We start from the raw sequence: 20455 nt of genomic DNA, 5'->3' as shown, positions 1-20455 counted from the left end.
AGCTTGGGAGAGGTGGCATGTGGACTGAGAAAGTTGAGATATATATATATGGCGGAAACTTTCTGAACAAACTGAGTAATCAGGGAGATAAGCAGGAGGCAGGATAGATCATTCAGGACCTAAAAGGCCCTGGCAGAGCTTTAAGGTTTTATTTTGAGTGCAATGAAAGGAATTAAGCAGTGCATGACGCCAAATAGTGTGTATATTGATCACTTGGCACAGGGACTGACATATGGTAAGTACTTAATATTAATTATGGTTATTAGCCCCTCTTATTAGGAACTTATTTCAGTTCCTACTCCTCTCTCGGTCTGAGATTTTGATGAAAAATCTTAATTTAGTTGTGCAGGTTGCTAAATGGCTACATCTGTTGGATTTGATCTTGCAAAGTTTGTCGTGTGAAAGGGCACCGTTTAGGAAAGAATGAGATACTGAAATTTAGAGTGGAGATATGTGGTTGGAACCAGATGAATCTGACAAGCTTGAGCCCCCCACCCAAGTCACTCTGAGCCTTCTTTGCCTCTAGAAGTAATTTGCCTTCTTGTATCCAAGGAAACTAGCCTCCCTGTGCTTCCTGAAGTTTGCGTGGTTAACCCATCTGGGGTAGGTGCTTTGAAGAGGAATACTCCTGTTTCTCAAAACCCATCGAAACCACTCACTTTTCACTAGATAGATAATGAGGGTAAAATCTCAGCATACTCCAGGGGGCAGGTAGACACTGTGACCTCAGAGAAAATTGCTTACACACCAAAAGAATTGAAAGACTGCTAATATATAATCAGCATACCTTGGAAATGTATAGGGTAGGAAATTTTAAGTGTGTCAGATTAAGGAGGGAAAACTGTAACACTAGATTAGGCAGAATTCACCAATAGGAATGCACTTACTAGGTTCCAGATGGAATGTGTTTGCTTGGAGAGCCAGAGGTGGCTTTCATAGTTTAACTGGTTGGTTGACTGAAACATGGACTCAGAGGTTTCTTGGCATAATTTGATTATCTTGGGATGTCAGAGGTTTCCTGGCATAATATGAAGAAGGGAGTCCAAAGCTTGAGAAAATAAGAGTGTTACAGTGGATTTATGATGTATGACCTGCATGCCTAACCCCCAAATACATCCCATAAGAATGCCTGGAAGGCACTACCTTAATTAGGCATTGAGGACTATGTTAGTGGGAGAAGCACTTACATTCTTTCTTTCTTTTTTTTTTTTTTTAAGTTTATTTATTTTGAGAAAGAGACAAAGCATGAGTCCGGGAGAGGCAGAGAGAATGAAGAGAGAGAATCCCAAGCAAGCTCTGCGTTGTCAGCATGGAGCCTGACGTGGGGCTTGAACCCATGAACCGTGACATCATGACCTGAGCTGGAGTCAGAGGCTTAACTGACTGAGCCACCCAGGAGCCCCACACTTAATATTCTTGAAGAGGCTTGTGATTGCTCTCTTTTGTAGGCTGGGTGTAGCTATGGGTGATATTGCTTTTGAGGTGATATCCCTAGTTTAAATGGAGGTAATAAGATCCCAGATTATTAGAGGCCAGATGGCACCACTTTGACATCAAAGACAAGGTGGGCACGTTTACTGTAAGAGGTAACATGTACCAGTGATCAGAATGCCTTGGCCTTCAGGAATCTTTTACTATGGCTAGTTGACTGTAATATCCCTAGGAATGAAATAACCTACTAGAGTATTGCTTGTGTTATATAACAGAAAAAACTCTAGATTTGGTACCCAAAATCCTAACTTGATTTGCTATAGGAGAATACAGCCTCTTACCCAATACTAGACACAAATCAATTCACAAACAGAGCCCCTTGACTCAAGGGGAGTCTAGGTAACCTTAGGTGGAATCTTGAAGCATTCACATGAGTATATACCATAAGTCTTCCTCCAAACTTTCCCCTGTGGAGCCTGCAACTGTTATTAGAATGGGAATTATGAAAAAGGAAATACCCAGATCTTTGGAGAATTATTAGACACTGGCTTCAGATTGACACTAATTCATCGGAGCTCAAAATGCCACTGTGGACCATCAGTAAAAATGGAGCTGTACTGGTAATCCTGAGTACTATATACTTGATGCAGTGATTTTCTAGGACAACTCACCAGACTCAGTATATAGTCATACACCTATAGCTGAGATTTATTACAGGAAAATGACACAAAGCAAAATCAGCAAAGTGACTTGCATGGGACAAAGTCTAAAGGAAAATAGTAACGAACCTCCAAGTGTCCTATCCCAGTGGAGTCACACAGGATATAATTAATTTCTCCAGCTATGAGTTATGACATGTATGAAATGTTTACCAGGGGAGATCGTTAGAGACTTAGTGCCCATCTGTCACCTAACTACCCTAACTACTGTGCAGAGAAGAGTTAACATAGCAGGCCTGTTATCCTTTGAAAGGTCTGCTTAAAATGTTGTCCCTTGGGACAGCTGCATGCAGAAGAATGAGACAGGATCATTTTCTTACACTACATACAAAAATAAACTCAAAATGGATTAAGGATCTAAATGTGAGACATGAAACCATAAAAACCCTAGAAGAAAGAGTCCATGACAAAGTAGCAAGAGTTGCAGAGATGGAGGCTATGCACAGGCTCAGTAGCATGGTTTTACTCTTCGATGCATCTTCAATGCCTGATATGCCAACAGCAAAGACCAACATTTAATTCCCGCTATGCTACCATTCCCTGGGGGATCAGTCTGCTGTAAGATTGACCGTTATCAGAACTCTCTTATCATGGAAGGTGCAGATATTGATCCTTAGTGGAATAAACTGATATTCTACGTACGTATTTGCCTTCTCTGTTCATGATGCTTCTGACAACACCACTGTCCATGGCCTCACAGCATATCTTCTCTTCCTTTGTGGTATTTCACATAGTATTGCTACTGATCAGTGTACTTGTTTCACTACCAAGGAAGTAAAGCAATGGGGTCATCCTTATTGAATTCACTGATCTTAGCACATATCACATCGCCAAGAGGCTGGCCTAATTGAATAAATAATGTCTTATTGAAGGTTCAATTACAGTGTTAGATACCCTAAAAGAGTGGAGTTCTGTCTTAAAGCATATAGTATATGCTTTGAATTAGAGACCATTATATGGTGCTGTCTCCCCCATATCCAGAAGACATAGTTTAGGAATCAAATTGTGAAAGTGGGAATAACTCCTCTCACTTGCACCTAGTAACTCACTTAGTCCATTAGTGCCATGTCAGCTACTTTGAACCCTGTGTTTTGAGGTCTTTGATCCTAAGAGGGCAATGCTTTCACTATGGGACCTCACAAAGGTTCTGTTGAATTAGAAGATGAGACCACCACCTGTCCACTTTGGCCTTATGCCACTAACCCAGGAAGAAGAAGGGGTTATTCTACTGGCTAGAGTGATTGACCGATTCTGATTACCAAGGAGAAATTGGGTTTTTGTACAATGTCATGAAGAAAGACTGTATGTAGAAAACCACACAACATACAAAAATAGAACTATTACAGAATCAGACCCTTCACTGATGAAGACTTGCATCATTCCATGAGGTGAATAACTCTGACCAGTTGATGTTTTAGCAGAGGGCGAGTGAAATTCAGCTCAGTCCATGGTCTCATGGTTCATAGAATCGAGCCCTGTGTTAGACTTTACGCTGACAGTGTGGAGCCTGCTCGGGATTCTCTCTCTTCTCTCTCTCTCTGCCCCTTCCCCACTTGTGCCCTCCCTCTCTCTCAAAATAAGTAAACTTTAAAAAATATTTTCAAAGTTAAAAAAAAAAGATATAGGACACAAAGAAGAAAGTCATAGATATCATATCAACTATGACCTTATGTCCAGTTACAGATGTGAGGACTGTTATGATTATTTGTATATGCTATCCTTCTGTCTTCTTCTTCCAAGGATAATTATATATGTGAGTGATGGAGGTTAACCTTGCAATTTAGTCTTTAGGTAGCATAATATTCAATGTGATTGTGACTAAAATTGGGGAGCAATTAATATAGTCAGTAATAGATATAGTGAATATTGAGACTGTGTCCTTTTTGTTAGGTGGAAAATCATATGGAAACTGATATATGAATGGAAGGATGTATTTGGACAAAGGATGGACAAAATTATTGGTTGATCTCAGTTCCAAACCCAAATATACATATAATTGTCCTGCTCTGTGATACTAGAGCAGAACCCTGTCAAAATTTCTCCTTTACTAGATGGTCTAATGTTAATCTTTTTTAGTAGAAGGTGCTGAGGGACTAATGTGCTTTTCTCTCTTCTTGTTCCTGTGGTATGTGGCAGCCAAAGAGTATGAAATACCTACTGGTGCTTAGCCCCAGCAAGTTTCAGTGCCACCCAATGCAAGCAGCAAATTCCACTGACATCCCAGCTGGTTTCCAGGTGAACTTCCCAGGTGCCATAGCAAGTAATTTCCTAGCCATTTCCACGGACACACTGGCTGGTGGCTTCCCAGTGAGTTTCATCAGTGTGTCAACCAAGGGCAATAGGTAAGTAGAAGATATAAAGACATCCAAATTTGTTATAGAGAGAAATAAAACTGTCTATATTTCATAGACCACCTGGTCATCTATATAGAAAATACTAAGAGGTGTGTAAGAAATCTACTAGAACTAAAAGCTTAATGAGATTACAAAATACAAGGTCAATGTACAAATAAGGAATTTTCTTTATATATCCTAGCAATGAATAATTAGAAACTAGAGTTTAAAAAGAAAATCGTTAGGAAAACATTAAATATGAAATAAGGATAAAGTTGACTAAAAATGTGCAGAGAGAAATCCTCTTTGGACCTGTTGAATTCCTGTGCTTCTTAGTGGGCACACCAAGGTGGTAAACCTCTAACCATTCTTTTCTTTCTTTTTTTTATTTTTTTATTTTTAAAAATGCTTTATTTATTTTTAAGAGACAGAGAGAACGAGCAGGGGAGGGCAGATAGAGAGGGAGACAGAGGATCTGAAGCAGGCTCCATGCTGACAGCAGCAAGCCTGATGTAGGGCTTGAACTCACGAACCACAAGATCATGACCTGAGCCAAGGTCAGACACTCAGCCGACTGGGCCACCTGGGCGCCCCACCATTCCTTCATTTGTGTCATTTTCTCAGAGCTGATTATACAGTTGGTAACCTTGAAAGATGAGGTAATGTCCTTTCACTTATCAAAGGTAAAGCTTACTTTGTCCTTACCAACAAGCTGAGTGTTTCTGAGTTGTGATTAAAAAACACTATCTGTGTGGAATCCATATGGGTCTGCTGCATCACTCTCCTGGAATATGGAAGCAAGAGAAATTGGCATAAACATGCTGGTGTTTTTGCTGTTTGTTGCGTCCTGAGTAATAAAGTATTTTGTCTCTTATGCAGGGGTCTCATGTCTTTTGTTGGCATCTGTGAAATGGTAATAGGCTAACTTAATTTTTAAATTGCATAAGATCAAACTTAACACCCAACAATGACCTATACACTGAGAGATATGAAAATGGACCTAAATAAATGGAGAGATATACCATGAACATGAACTGGAAGACTGAATATTGTTAAGATATTACTCTTCATTTGTAGTATACTACATTGAAACACAACTGCTTATCATTAGAATGGCTACAGATGAAAAGAGTTGGAGGGATATGGAATAATAATTCCAATGGGAATATGAAATGCCACATCCATTTTGGAAAGAGATGGGCAATTTCTTTAAAAAGTTAAACAGTTAAACATACACCTACCATGTATACTTCAATTATACTCTGAGATATTTACACAGTATATATGAGAGTGTATATCCAAATGAGTTTTGTACACAGATGTCCATACAAACTTTATTTGTAGTAGCCACAAACTGGAAACAATCTATCCATCAAAAGGTGAACTTGCTAAACAAATTGTGGTAAATCCATACAGTAGAGTTCTGCTTAGCAATAAGGTACTATGAATTCATACCACAATATGGATGAATCTCAAAATAATTATGCTGACTGAAGAGATAAGATGAAAAGGAATACATGTAGGATTTCATTCATGTAAAGATTTCACAGAACTCTTGTTTCACCTCCAACATGTAAAGAGCTTGGAAGTTGACACTTCCATTCTTACCATAAGTAAAAAAATATGGAGAAATTGAAACAAATAACTTTTAATGGAGACATCTGAAAATTGATGTCACAGGGTAAGCCATCACCTGGGAATCTGGAGAGAGCCTAATACAGACACAGGTTAATACCAGCAGAAGTTGCTGGAACTAGTAACCCGCAGGAACACTTCCATTGTAATTTTGATGAATTATTGGAGGTTGACAGTTGACTGGCATGAGAGTTAAATCTTGGGGGCCCAGTCTCAGGGATACCCATACTCTCATGGTATTTACCAACAGAAGCTCCACGCCAGATTTTTATGGTGAGGATTTGAGAAAAGTCCCTGTATGTTTTCAGCAGGGAGAGGAGAAAATTTAAAAATTAACACAGGAAAATTAACCATTTTGAAATACACTGAGGGCATTGTCTATAACAAAGGTTTATTATCTAAGGTAAGCTACCAGAGCCTTATCTGACTTGAAAAAGGACAATTAAACAACTCTAGCACCCTCTAACATTTTATTTCACACAAAAGGAGGGGGAAAAAAAAGGGGGCCAACATATGCTTCCAAAAGTCATAATCCAAAGACAAACCCACTAAAGCATTGAGATTTAATCATAAGGTTATAGAATGTTTTCCCTCTCCTACACCTTATGAAAATATCAACAAACCTTCAGTAAGAGTGCATTACAACTGAGAAACATGTAAGACATACACCCTATTTAAGGACTTTCTAAGGAAATCCAAATATAGCAGGAAAAACAAAAAAAAAAAACCAAAAACACGGGAACTGGAGAAAACTGAAGCCTCTGGAACTTACAGCCATAAACATTAAATACAGCCTAATTCCTAGCAACATTAATATAAAACCTCACTTTAAAAGCCTAATCACTTGAGCTTCTATTCCCCAATACGTACATGCCTGGCTTTTGACAAAAATTTAAAATGCATGCTAAAGGGCAAGAATGAACAGTCTGAAGAGACAAGCGTCAGAACTAGGCTCACATACGACACAGGCCTTATAATTATCAGAGGACTTAAAGTGACTGTGATTAATACATTAAGGGCTCTTATGGAAAGTAGACAACATGCAAGAACAGAGGGACAATGCAAGCAGAGATGAAAACTCTAAAAAGGAATTGAAAGGAAATGATAGAAATCAAGAACATTATAATAGAAATGAAGATTGCCTTTGATGTGCTTATCAGTAGACTGAACTCAGCTCAGGAAAGAATCCTTGAGTTTGAAGATAGGTCAATAAAAAATGCCCAAAGTGAAAAGCAAAGATAAAAAAATAATGAATTTTAAAAATATATCAGAATATTGAAGACCGTTGGGACAATTTCAAAAAGTATGTGATATGCATAATTGGAATACCAGAGGAAAAAGAAAGAGAATTATTATTTGAAGTAACAATGGTCTAGAATTTCCCAAAATGGATGACAGAGACCATACCACAAAAGACTCAGAGAACACCAAGCAGGATAAGTACTAAAAACCCTACATGAGCTGTATATTAAAAATGCAGAAAACCAAAGAACAACAATGACATTCAAGGGAATCTAATTGACATTTATGAAATACTTCATCTAGCATTGCAGAATACCCATTCATCTCAGGTTTGCATTGACATTCACCAAGAGGCCACATTCTGGGCCTTAATATATACCTTAACAACTTTAGAAAAATAAAAAAGTATGCACAATGGATTTAAACTAGAAATTGGTAACAAAATTACCAGATTTTCAACACCCTTGAAAATAAACAGCATACATTTTTTAAAGTTTATTTATTTATTTCAAGGGAGTGGGGGCAGAGAGAGAAGGAGAGAGAGAGAATCCCAAGCAGGCTCCATACTGTCAGCGCAGATCCTGACATGGCTCAAACCCACGAACTGAGATCAGGATCTGAGCCAAAGTTAAGAGACGCTTAACTGAGCCACCCAGGCACCCCTAACAACATACTTTTAAGTAGCACATGGGTCAAAGATGAAGTCTTACAAGATATTAAAAAATATTTTCAACTAAATAAAAATGCAACTTCTCAGAATTGTGAAATAGAACAATTGTGGCACTCAGAGGGAAATTTATAACATTCAATGCATGTATCAGAAGAAAGATCTAAAATCAACAATCTAAGCTTAACATTTTAGGACACTAAAGGAAGAACAATTTTAATTTCTTTCTTTGGAACCAATTTTCTAATCCATATCACATTCTCTTTTCTTGAAGAACTTCCTTTCACATTTCTTATAAATGTAGGTCTGCTGGCACTGAATTCTCTATATTGTATGAAAAGGCTTGATTTTCCTTCCTTTTATTTACTTGTTAAACTTTTTAAAACTTTCCTTCCTTTTACTTATTTTTTAAACTTAACTTTTTAAAAAGTTTATTATTTTGAGAGAGAGAGAGGGAAAGAGAGCACTGTCAGTACAAAGCCCAATGTGGGACTTGAACCCACAAACTGCAAGATCATGACCTGAGCTGAAGTTGGATGCTTAACTGACAGCTATCCAGGTGCCCCATTATCACTTTACTTATTTTAAATGATCCTCTTCTGAATTTATCTCCTACATATTCTCAAGGTGCTTCTTGACATTTGTTACCTTTAGATCAATCATACCCTGAGGAATTTAGCCAAGGAGATTTCTGGTAACTTCTCACATACTTCACCTTTTAGCCAAATGCCCTTTAAGTAGACCTGTTGCCAGTGGATTTCTAACTCTGAACATATTCAAGGAGTAGAACTTGTTTGTTTGTTTGTTTGTTTCACCTTTAAAATTTTACTTCATCCCTTAGAATCCTGTTCATAGGTTTTTGAGAAACCCTATTGAATGGACTTCACAGTACATTCCCGTGTTTGTTTGCTTGTTTCTTTCATGTTTGTTTGTTTGTTTATGTATTTATTTATTTTGAGAGAGAGAGCGCGCAAGCAGGGGAGGGGAAGAGAGAGAGAGAATCCCAAGCAGCTCTGCACTGTCAGCACAGATGTAGGGCTCAAACTCAAGAACTGTGAAATCATGACCTGAGCCAAAATCAAGAGTCAGAGGCTCAACCGACTGAGCCACCTAGGGGCCCCTTTTCCTTCACTTTTAAAAAGTATAGAATTCTGGTATGGCATGTGGGTTTTTCTTCTTCCAGCACTTAAAAGATTTCACTCCATGTTTTTTCATCCCTTGTGTTTTCTAATGAAAAGTTGTTGTAACTCTTAAACCTCTGGGTAATTTGCCTTCTTTTCTGTGGCTGCCTTTAGGATTTTTATCTTTGTCTTTTATGTTCAGCAGTTTGAATACGGTAGGTCTATTTTTTTTTTCTATTTTGGTATTAATATTGCTTGATATTCTCTGAGTTTCTTGGATCTGTTGTTTGGTATATCTCCAATTTAGGAAAATTCTCAGCCATTATTTTTCAAATATTTCTTCTGCCCCATTCTCTGTCTTCTACTGCTGGGACTCCAGTGATACATAGACCCATTTATTACTGCCCATCAGACTTTGAATGGTGTGTTCTGTATATTTTTATTTTTTTTTTCTTTTTTCTTTTTGCGTTTCAACTTGGGTAATCTCTATTGATCTGTCTTTAAGTTCAATGTTTCTTTCCTTGGCTGTGTTTCGTATGCTGATGAATTTGATAAAGGCAATCTTCATCTACTGTGTTTTGATGTCTAGATTTGCATTCAATTCTGTCTTATAGTTTACATATCTCTGCTGAAGATGTATATCAAGTCTTAAATGTCTACCTTTTCCATTATAATCTTTAACATATTTATCTGTTATTTTAATTCCTTATTATGATAGATTCAACATCTGGGTTATGTCTGGGCTTGATTATGATGATTATTTTGTCTCTTCAGACTTTGTTTTTTCTTTTACAACAACATTCTTAAAAGGTAATTCACATATTATACCATTCACCTATTTAACACCTACAATTCAAGAGCTTTTAGAATACTCATGGGATAGTGCAATCATCACCACAATCAATTTTAGGTTAGGGATGTCTGGGTGGCTCAATTGGTTAAGAGGTCAACTCTTGATTTCAGCTCATGTCATGATCTCAGTGGCTCGTGGGACGATCTCCACACTGACAGAAAGGAGCCTGGTTGGGATTCTTTCTCTCCTCTCTTTCTGCTCCTCCCCTGCTCTTCCTTCTCTCTCTCAAAATAAATACATAAATTTAAAAACACAAAACTTACTTTTAGAATATTGTAGTCATCCTGAAAAGACAACCTGTACATCTTAGACATCACCCCCAACCCTCCTAGGCCCCAGGAGGCTACTAATCTACTTTCTACCTCTATGTATTTGCCTATTCTGGACATTTCATAATAAATAGAATTATGCAATATGTGTTCCATTGTGACTAGCTTCTCTTAATATTGATTTCAAGGTTTGTCCTTATGGTAGCATGGATGCCAATGACATTCATTGTGTGGATAGACCACATTTTATTTATCCATTCATTGATTAATAGACATTTGGGTTTGTTCCAATTTGGGGATAATACAGGTTTAATACTGCTATGAACATTTGTGTACAAATTTTTGTGTATATACATGTTTCTATTTTTCTTGAAGTAGAATTGCTCGTGGTAACTCTATGTTTAAACATCGGAAGAACTGTCAAACTGTTTTCAAAAGTGGCTATATTGTTTTATATTACCACCTGCAGTGGATCGAAGTTCTAATTTCTCCATGTCCTCAAACATTTATTAGTTAATGGTAGTTGTGTGGATTTACATTTTCCTCATGGTCAACACTGTTGCACATCTTTTTATGTGCCTTTTTGCTGTTTGCATATCTTGTTTGGAGAAATGTCTGTTCAGGTACTTTGTCCATTTTTAAATTGGGTTGTCTTTTTATCATTGAATTGTAAAAGTTCCTTATATATTCTAGATGTAAATCTCTTATACGGATTATTATTATATCTCCATATGGATATGTGTATTATTAATATCCTATTCTACAGGCAGGTTGTCTTTTCACTTTCTTGATAGTGTTCTTTGATGAACAATAGTTTTTAACTTTGAGGATGTCCAGTTTATTTTTTGTCTCTTAATTGCTTTTGCTTTTGTTGTAATATCTAAAATGATATTGCCTAATCCATGGTTATGAATATTTATGCTCACTTTTTTCCTAAGAACTTTATACTTCAGCTCTTCAGTTTAGGCCTTTGATCCATAGTGAATTAAATTTTTGTGTATTTTGTGAGAAGGGGAGGAAGGGGGTGGGCCATGTCTCAAATGTCAAGGACTCTTGCTGTTTGTATCAAATTTTTAGTAGATTTTTGACTAAATGTTTCTACATTGGTTTATGTAATTGTCCTTTAGGACAATTTCCTCAGACTGTAAATGGTTGAGTGTTTTAAATAGCTTTTACCAGTTATGCTTGTGTTATTGGGGAATGGGTCCATGGAGCTCCTCAAGCTGCCACTTTGGAAGTGGAACTCAGGCTCCATTTTCTTCTTGCTTTTCACATGTTCTGTAATATTTTTGTTAAATGCTTGACATGTTGTATAGGACACTAGTTAGTGAGATAAATATAAATATATATGTGCATTTTGCTTATATACTTGGAGGTGAGCACAACTTTCCTTCTGCTGATCCTTCAGTGTGAAGGTGTGTGTTAATCTAGTCAGGAGCTTGACTGAGCTGGAAGTTTGTTGTTGCCCAGTTACCCTCAGTAATTACTTTGCTGGTTACCCTCTCTGTACCATAGACTTCATGGTCTTGAGTGCAGGGGTTCTCAGCTGAGGATGATTTTGCTTTCTGGGGGACATTTGGGACTGCCTGGGACTATTGCTACTAGCCTCTGGTGAGTAGAGACCAGAGATAATGCTGAACATCTTGCACCTCACAGGACGGCACCCACAACAAAAAATGATCCAGCACATAATGTCAGTAGTGCCAAAGTTAGGAAACGCTACTCTAGAGCTACCTGAAATTCCACATAGTTTGCTAGAGGGTTTTCCTATTATATCTGCTGTCCTCTTGGCCAGCTTTGCACGGTCCCTCAGAGAGCATATTTCTCTTGAAATTCCTAGGTATATTCCACTGTTATTTCTACTTGGACGCGTGTTAGCTTGTGGGTGGCTGGCAGGGGAGGGGAGCATTCTCTGATGTTCTGACTATGTCTTAGCCAGGCTCTGTGAACCTGAGGCTTGGGGTGTGGCCTTCACAAGTGTTCACATTTTCATTCTGCTGTATGCTAGGCCTGACACCACATATTCTAGTTCCTCACTTAGGGAGAGAGATTTCTTTAATAGACTTTATTTTTCAGATCAGTTTTAGGTTAATAGAAAAAATAAATGGAACATAAAGAGTTCCTACATATCCCCTGCCTCCACACACGCAGAGCCTGCCCTATTATCAGTATCCTGTGCCACGGTTTATATTTGTTATAATCAATGAACTTGCATTGACCCATCATGGTCACACGAAGCCCATGGTTTACATTTTGTGTTGTACAGTCTGCGGGTTTGGACAAATGCATAAAGGCACGTATCCAGCATTATACTATCATGCAGAATAGCCTCACTGTTGTATCAGTCCTGTGCACTCTACTTACTCCTGCTTCTCTCTTGGGGTAAAGTTTCTTCTTTGCTTCCTTCTTTCCTTCCTTTCTTTTTACCTCTTTTTTTTCTTGCTTAAAACACACACACACACACACACACACACACACACACACAAAAACCCTTTTGTTTTTCTCAGCTACAAAGTGTTTTCTCTAATGCCCTAAGGTGACAATTTTGTTGCTCTTCTCCATTCCGATTTAGGCTTTTGTTCCACGGGAGAGTTGTCAGTAGAGTTTGGCAGTGGCTACTTTTCTGATGCCTCAGGCAATACTGAGGTAGGAGAGGATGGAGATTCTCCCCAGTCTTTGGAAATACCTGGAAGAGTTTGTTGATGGAAACAAATTGATAGGAATCCCCCTGTGTATGGGTAGATCTTTATGCTAGCCACACTTGGCCTGTAGCAATTCATAAGGAATTTGTAGCTAACTTACATGCCAGTCAGCATGATCCACTATATATGCATGGGTCCTTTTTCTTCCTGGAGGCACGTGTCTTTCCCAAGTGATACAGATTGGTTAGTTGTTTACCTGAGATCTCAATTCTCTCATGGGTTCAAGAAGAGCTATTCATTTAAAGTTTGTCTAACCTTCTGTTTGTAGAAAGGGTGGCAGAATGTTCCTTCCAGTTTCTACACTTCCAAGATGAAAATGGAACTTACTCCTTTTTTTTTTTTTTTTTTTTTTTTTTTTACATTGCTATAATTCTTTGACAACTGCTATTGAACTGCAGTCTGCAAAGAGCATCTAACTCCTGGCTTTAGTTTTATGTTCTGGGGTAACACTTTAGGGTCCCACCCTTATGACCTCATTTTATTCTAATTACCTCCTAACAAGTACTATATCCAAAGAAAGTCACAATGGGGTTAAGGATTCAACATATGAATTTTGGGGGGCACACAAACTAGCATAATAAGAAACCCTGCCATGGAGAGATGCCTCAGTTTGCCTCAGTAAGAGATGCCCTTATTGATAAAATAGGGGAAATCATACCACTTATTGCAGTGGGTTATTGTGAAGTTTAAATGCGTTAATAAGCACTTAGAACGGTGCTTAGAACAGAGCCAGCACTACGTAAGTGCTGGGTGCTATTAATTTGTCACTGTGGTCATTTTTGTTATTTAGCTGTTGTGTTATTTGAGTATCCTGATATGTCCTGATTTTCAAGTGCTTACCCCATACTTCCTATGGAATTAAATCTACAGAACTTAAAGGACTTGGCTGAGCAAAACATGAAGAGAAGTCTGTGCAGCCCTCCATGCAGAAACCACCAGCGCCTTTAACAGTGCTGCAGACAGTGGCCTCTCCCTGGACAGCTTCTGACTGTATTTTCACACCAATGCAACACCAGCTATTTCTCCTCTTTGACACTTGGTAGCACAAAGGTCACATGGATGTGTCTCCCCACCCTGCACTCTCTTACTCCTGGATTGGATTGTCTTTCCTTTGGGGCACAGAACTGGCTTGCAGACGCTGAGCCCATTTGAGCCTCTTGCTTTGGGAAAGTCATCTGAAGTGGGAATGAAAAGACCATCTTCATTTTTACTGAGAAAGAAGACCAGTGGCCAAGGTGTGGAAGGGCAAGGCAACACACCCCAGAGCCAAGACAAACATGTCTTTCTCTATATGAAGATTCAAATCATGGCACACAAGATTCATGGAAAGCACTTTCACAACTGAGGGACAGGAGAAGGGAAACTTTTTATTCACAGGTTTCTGGCATGTGGAGTGTAGCATGTACCCTCAAGAGAGAATTGCAAGGAAACAAAGGGATGAGTAAATGCAAGGTAGCAATTCTTTAAGATGTATATTTGTATAATAGATACATTCTGATAAGTTATATCTGTTTGATTTCTAGTTTTACAAATCAAAAATATTTCCCCTTTAGTCCACTGTTTTGTTTTTGAAATTGTTTATTATGTTTTGATTGCAGTTGAAGGCAGGTTTTTAACAAATAAGTTCTCAGTTTTTTACCTCTTTCAGGAGCTGATGCACTTAAGTTCACTAATAGAGTTCCTTATGGAGCTCTATGAAGCTAGATAGTGAACCCCCTTTCAAAGTAAAGGGTGTCATTGTAATATAATCCCCTTTGTGTGAGTTACTTGTGTAAGTAGCTCTCGATTTAATGGAATACTAACTGCCTAAATTATTGAGGTGAGTGAGGCAATGGATCTTGCTGCAGTTGCGTTCAGTGTAGGCTGTTCATCAGGGCCTTGGTACTTTGGTGGAGCCATCTTAGTAAAGGCTGATCAGCATCAAATACTATTGTGAAAATAGAAAATCTTGTATTTGTATTATAGAATATTTGTATTATATAAAAATTCCCACAACTGACCATAGTGGACCAGAGAATGCAAATTTTACCTGTGGCCAGCAGATGGCAGTGTTCAACCCAATTCAGTTCACCTCCATAAGATTGCTGGCCTATTTATTTGGTTAGTTATGTTTTTCCCAAGCACCTACCTCAAGCTGGTGGGGTGTAGCAGTAAACAAAAACAGAACCACTAATAATGTCCAGTGAGTTTATTTGTTGTTATATACTATGTGTAAGATGAGAAGGCCTGTGAATAATCTCTTAAAACTACAGGATGTGGTCCTGTTGTCATCTTGGTGGATGGGAGAGTAGTCAGGAGGAACACACACAAGAACCAAGAACCATTATAAAAACAGAACTTAAAAAGGTCAGTAGAGTCACAGAGACAGATGGCAATGTTTCACTGGCAGTAACAATCTGTTTCAATAATGATCATAGGGAAGCAATTGATGTTTCAGGTCTGTTGTCTTATGTTTAGGGCTGTGGTCCCACAGTCCCTTACTGTAACCCTTAGGGCCAGACGTGTTTAGAAGTCATAATTTTGGGGATTTTGGAAAAGTAATATGTTATATATTACCTAATACCCCCATTGTAAGCTGGGGAGCCCTGTAATCAAACACATTCATACTTCTGAAATAAAATACATGAGAAATTCACACTATAATTTATATATACCCTTATGCCCATTAGGTCTGTTTTACCAACAGCTTTTGGTTTTCAGAGGTTTTTGAATGGCAGATAAATATTGTGGATCTATATTATTCCATGACAAAAAAGAATTCAACCCCAAGTCTCTAGAAAACCATTCCAATTTTTTTTTGGAAAATGGATTCTCAGTCTATAGAAGTTTGTGAGAGTTTGATTTATATACAGGCATACTTTGTTTTATTGGAGTATACTTTATTGTGCTTTAACGACATGGTGGTTTTTTACAAATTGGTGCTTTGTGGCAACCCTACATCGAATAAGTCTGTTGGTGCCATTTTTCCAATAATATTTGCTCACTGCATGTCTCTGTGTCAGATTTTGGTAATTCTCACAATCTTTCAAACGTTTTCATTATTATTATACTTGAATTGTATATCAATGATAAAACTTTGCAATATCATGATATCATGATAAAACTTTGATGGATGAGGAGTTGCTTCTTATGGATGAACTAAGAAAGTGTTTGTTTTGTTTTGTTTTGTTTTGTTTTGTTTTGTTTTGTTGTTTTTTCCAGACGAATCTACTCCTAGTGAAGATACTGTGAAGATGGTTGAAATGACAACAAAGGACTTAGAATATCACATAAAATTAGTTGATAAAGCAACAGCCGCAGTTTGAGAAGCTGGATTCCAGTTTTGAAAGAAGTTCTACTCTGGATGAAATACTATCAAATAGCATCGCCTGCTACAGAGAAATCACTTGTGACAGGAAGAATCAATCCCAGTGGCAAACTTTATTGTTGTCTTATTTTAAGAAATTGCCTTCAGCAAACCACCCTGATCAGTCAGCAGCCATCAACATGGGGACAAGACCCTCCAACTTACTTAAAAGATAACCACGATGTGAAATCCCAGATAATGATCAGCATATGTCAGCATATTTTTTTAATGTTTTATTTATTTTTGAGAGAGTGTGAGCAGGGGAGGGGGAAAGAGCAAGAGAGGGGCAAAGGATCTGAAGCGGGGCTGGAACTCGCCAACTGTGAGTTCATGACCTGAGCTGAAGTCAAATGCTCAACCAACTGAGCCACCTAAGCACCCTGCAATGAAGTATCTTTTAATTAAGGTATGTACATTGTATTTTTAGACATGATGCTCTTGTGCAGTTACAAGACCACAGTATAGTGTAACATGCCTTTATACGAACTGGGAAACCAAAAAGTTCATTTGGCTTGCTTTATTATGTTATTTGTTCATTTCATTGCCATGGTCTAGAACCAAACTCACAATATCTCTGAAGTAGGCCCATATTTCTTTACAAATTTGTTTACCATTTTTAGGTCCTGGGTATTGTCATTCTTGAATATTTTTAAGCTAAAGTGAACCAGAATTACTTTTGTTTTCAAAATCCTTAGTTTAATTAGATATTTTGAGATAATTAAGAGTATTACAGTATCAGGATTAGAAATTATGACCTTAGAAAAAAGAATGTTTGCTCATTATCACGACTTGAGATTTCTGCTAAGTTTCAGTGTATTTACCAATTGAAAAAAAAACACAGTTAACTTAAAAAAAAAAAGACATTGGATCAAAATAGTGGATCAAAGCCTTCCATTGTTTAGTTGTCCAGTCTTTGGCTGTCAAGTTTTATTTAACTTGTAAAAAACAAGAAGGAAACTTACCACCCTAACTTGGAGTGCTAATGATCTTCCTATACTCTAGATTTTAGAAGGTTGATTTTTAAACTTTTTTTTAATTAAAAAAATTAAAAAGGTTTTTGTCAATTTCTTTAAGTGACAAAAGACTCTAAAAGGAAAGTTATTTCCACAAAGTCAGGAGGCTCTCCAAATGAAATTGTGACAGTAGAATGATCAGGATGAGAGGAAAAAGGCAGGGATGACCAAAGAGTTCAGGGAGCTTTTCGAATGGAACAATAAAACCAGACCAGCTTTCTTGGCTGGGGCAGTTACATCATGTTTTCTAATATCTGATTTCACAAAGTGTCTATGTTTGTTTCCTTGTTTATTCTTTATGTTGTTCTCAAAAGTACTTGAAGCAGCTTACATAAACATATATAAAATGACATGTTAAACAAGTGTGTGGGGGAGAGAAAGTCAGGGGCACACAGGAAGGAAACTAAGGAAGGCACCTTGGGAAGGGTGTGGGAAGCTGGGACATCACCTTTGTACATTTGTCTCTGAGCTTTCCAGGTACCCGGGTGGAGACAGAAGTACTCTTGGTGTAATAAGAATATAAGCTCATTGAGGTTAGAGAGCACATTTTATTCACTCCCATCATTCTGGGACACAGCAATCTGCCTTAAAACAGGCATTTGATAAATATTTATCAAAAGGATACAATTTATAGTGTCTCTAAGATTAAAAATAACAGCAGTGGTCTATGGAAACACAACTTCTTTCAGTATTCAGAAATTTCCTCCTGGTCTTCATAAGAAGGCACTGTAGATACAGGGGCTAACATTCTTGATAACATTTTGAAGAATAATGGGGCATATTTTATGGGGGGGGCTTTCATTTATTTGTTTATTCATTATTAATTTGTTCATTGAGGAAACATGTCTTGACCCAAGTTTTCCCAAGACGCAGGGATTCAAAAAGTGCCCATAGAAGACAAGAGTGTAATTAAATACGGGAAAGTGTTATAGGTTGTACAATACAGTCTTCTTGGAGAGTACTGCTAGTACTCAACACCCACAAGAACATGTAACACAGAGTAGGGACTTGCTATGTATTTGTTGAGTGGATTAAGGAAGAGTTCATCAGACAGGTGGAAGAGAAGAGAGTTCTAATCAGAAGGGAACAGGATAGGCAAGGATTTGGAAAAATGCTGCAGGTGGCCTAGGGGAGAGAATGATGTATATGGGTGTGGGGAGGGCTAGGGGCACTTGCTGAGAGGTTAGTCTGTTGAAATAAACCCGAGTCCTATCTGGAATGCTAGCAGAGGGAGTTTTATCTTGTATTATGATTTTTTTTTTTAATTTTCATCAAAAAATGGTCTTCAGCTAAAGGCAGGATAGAAGAGAAACCTAATGTGGGTATTCCACCGACTCATTTGACACGTTCTCTTTCCTAATATCCCCAATTATCCTCTAAAGCATTGTTCCTGTTTTTCCACATGGGAAGCCAAAGCTCAGAGATTTGAGTGATTTGCCCAAGCACAAATCATCTTCTATGAAAGACAATTCCCACTCTTCTTAATTCAATGAAATCCTCATTCTGAAAACTGCCAGTGGGGGAGAGCTGGCTCCTGCTCTTGTGTCCAGGTTTGTTGTATTCTGGAGGACCGGTCCTAGGTCTGCACTCAGCCACCTAGCCTCCTCATTTAGCCTTGGGGGCACAGAGAACAATTGAGCATCATAACAAAGGGGTGACCTCTAGGGTCCAAACTTAGAAACATAACCCGTTAATTATTGAGAATTGCCTTTGGCAGTGAGACTCCAAGCAGATCTCTCTTGGCTTACCTCTGGCCATCTTTCATGTGACCTAGACCATCTTTGACTCCTACCACCAAAAAGACTTTTAGATGCTAAGATTCCTGCTCAAGAGAGTGGACGCCCATAGAGAAAGTGGTTGTTTCATAGTCTGTCTACTGAAGGTTGTCCTGTATTCAAGGTATTTAATGTGCTTAGGTTTCTATCTGCTACCTGGTAGATGCTCATGGATATCAGCTGTTATTTTTGACCTCAGTTCACATTTTTGAAAATCCAGCTTTCCCACAGGATCAAATCTGAGATACCATGCTTAGGTTTGTGGCCTTGCAGATTCAGTGTGATAATCATATCAACATAAAAATAGATTCAATATCCACCTAAAGGATAGGCAATGGAGTGGTTTTATTACAGGGTATTACAAGTTGGGGTTGGTGCCTGAGTATGTCTGTTTCTCCTCATCTCTTGGCCTTTCACCAGAAAAGAGTGTGAAGGGAAAAAGAGGCCCTCTGCCCAAATCCGTGGAGATGATAAGAACCCAGCAGCTTTTTAGGCGTCTTCCTGGTGCATGGACAATTGTTCAGGCTGCTGAAAGAACCTGAGGAAGCTACACGGGTGCCTGGGTGGCTCAGTCGGTTAAGCATCCGGCTCTTGATTTGGGCTCAGGTCACGATCTTGTGGTTTGTGAGTTCAAGCCCCATGTTGGGCTCTGCACTGACAGCACAGAGCCTGCTTGGGATTCTCTGCCCCTCCGCAGCTCATGCTCTCTCTGAAAATAAATAAACTTAAAAAAAGTATTTGGAAATATTTTAAGAATCATGCAAAATTAGGGGAGTGGCAAATGACAAGCAAATGGCCCAGTTTTCTAAAGAAAGGAAACATGTTTTGACCCCTGGAGAGTAAGTTTCATTGCATTTATCAGTAAGAGTCTAATGGAGATTCTCAAAAAGAGGAAACACACACCCCACTAAAATCCATCCCTCCAGGTTTCACAAAGAACAGGCCATGCCAGATCAGGGCGCTTTCTTCTGGGACGGATTACCAGTTGGATGGCTCAGAAGGTCATGGACTTGTATCTCAGCCAAGTGTCCTAATACAAATTGATTTTTATTTTATTTTAGTGCCTGTTGCATGTCAAGCACTGTGATAAGCACTGGGGATAATGGGGCTAAAGCAGTTTAGTTTCATGACGTGAGAAGTACTCTGTGATATCAAATAGATGCACACAAATGAATGGTGGAAATAATTAGATTGCTTACTCATAATTGATTTAATAAACACACATTTTTATAATGATGCTTATGCATTTTTGGATAAACCAGAAATGGTGAGAAAATGTCATTAGTTGATGGACCTAATCCAGAAAGATGATTTTTGTGTGTGACAAAGACCAAAATTGAGATGAATTA

The 20455-nt window shown here is 38.2% G+C and overlaps 1 long non-coding RNA gene across 2 annotated transcripts; it reads left to right on the top strand.

Moving 5' to 3' along the window:
• The first annotated feature begins 44 nt into the window (after nucleotides 1-44).
• Nucleotides 45-18590, top strand: LOC128311174 (uncharacterized). 2 transcript variants are annotated; one of them, XR_008289254.1, is made up of 3 exons: nucleotides 45-4492; nucleotides 13843-14424; nucleotides 16174-18590. It is a non-coding gene; the product is annotated as an uncharacterized LOC128311174 (long non-coding RNA). The 2 variants fall into 2 exon arrangements; XR_008289253.1 differs by lacking the exon at nucleotides 13843-14424.
• The last annotated feature ends 1865 nt before the right edge of the window (nucleotides 18591-20455 follow it).

This window comes from Acinonyx jubatus, chromosome A3 (assembly GCF_027475565.1).
Source record: "Acinonyx jubatus isolate Ajub_Pintada_27869175 chromosome A3, VMU_Ajub_asm_v1.0, whole genome shotgun sequence".
In the NCBI taxonomy this organism is placed as follows: Eukaryota; Metazoa; Chordata; class Mammalia; order Carnivora; family Felidae; genus Acinonyx; species Acinonyx jubatus.
The sequence above is the reverse complement of the archived record's forward strand: the minus strand, read 5'-3'. Positions and strand labels throughout refer to the sequence as shown.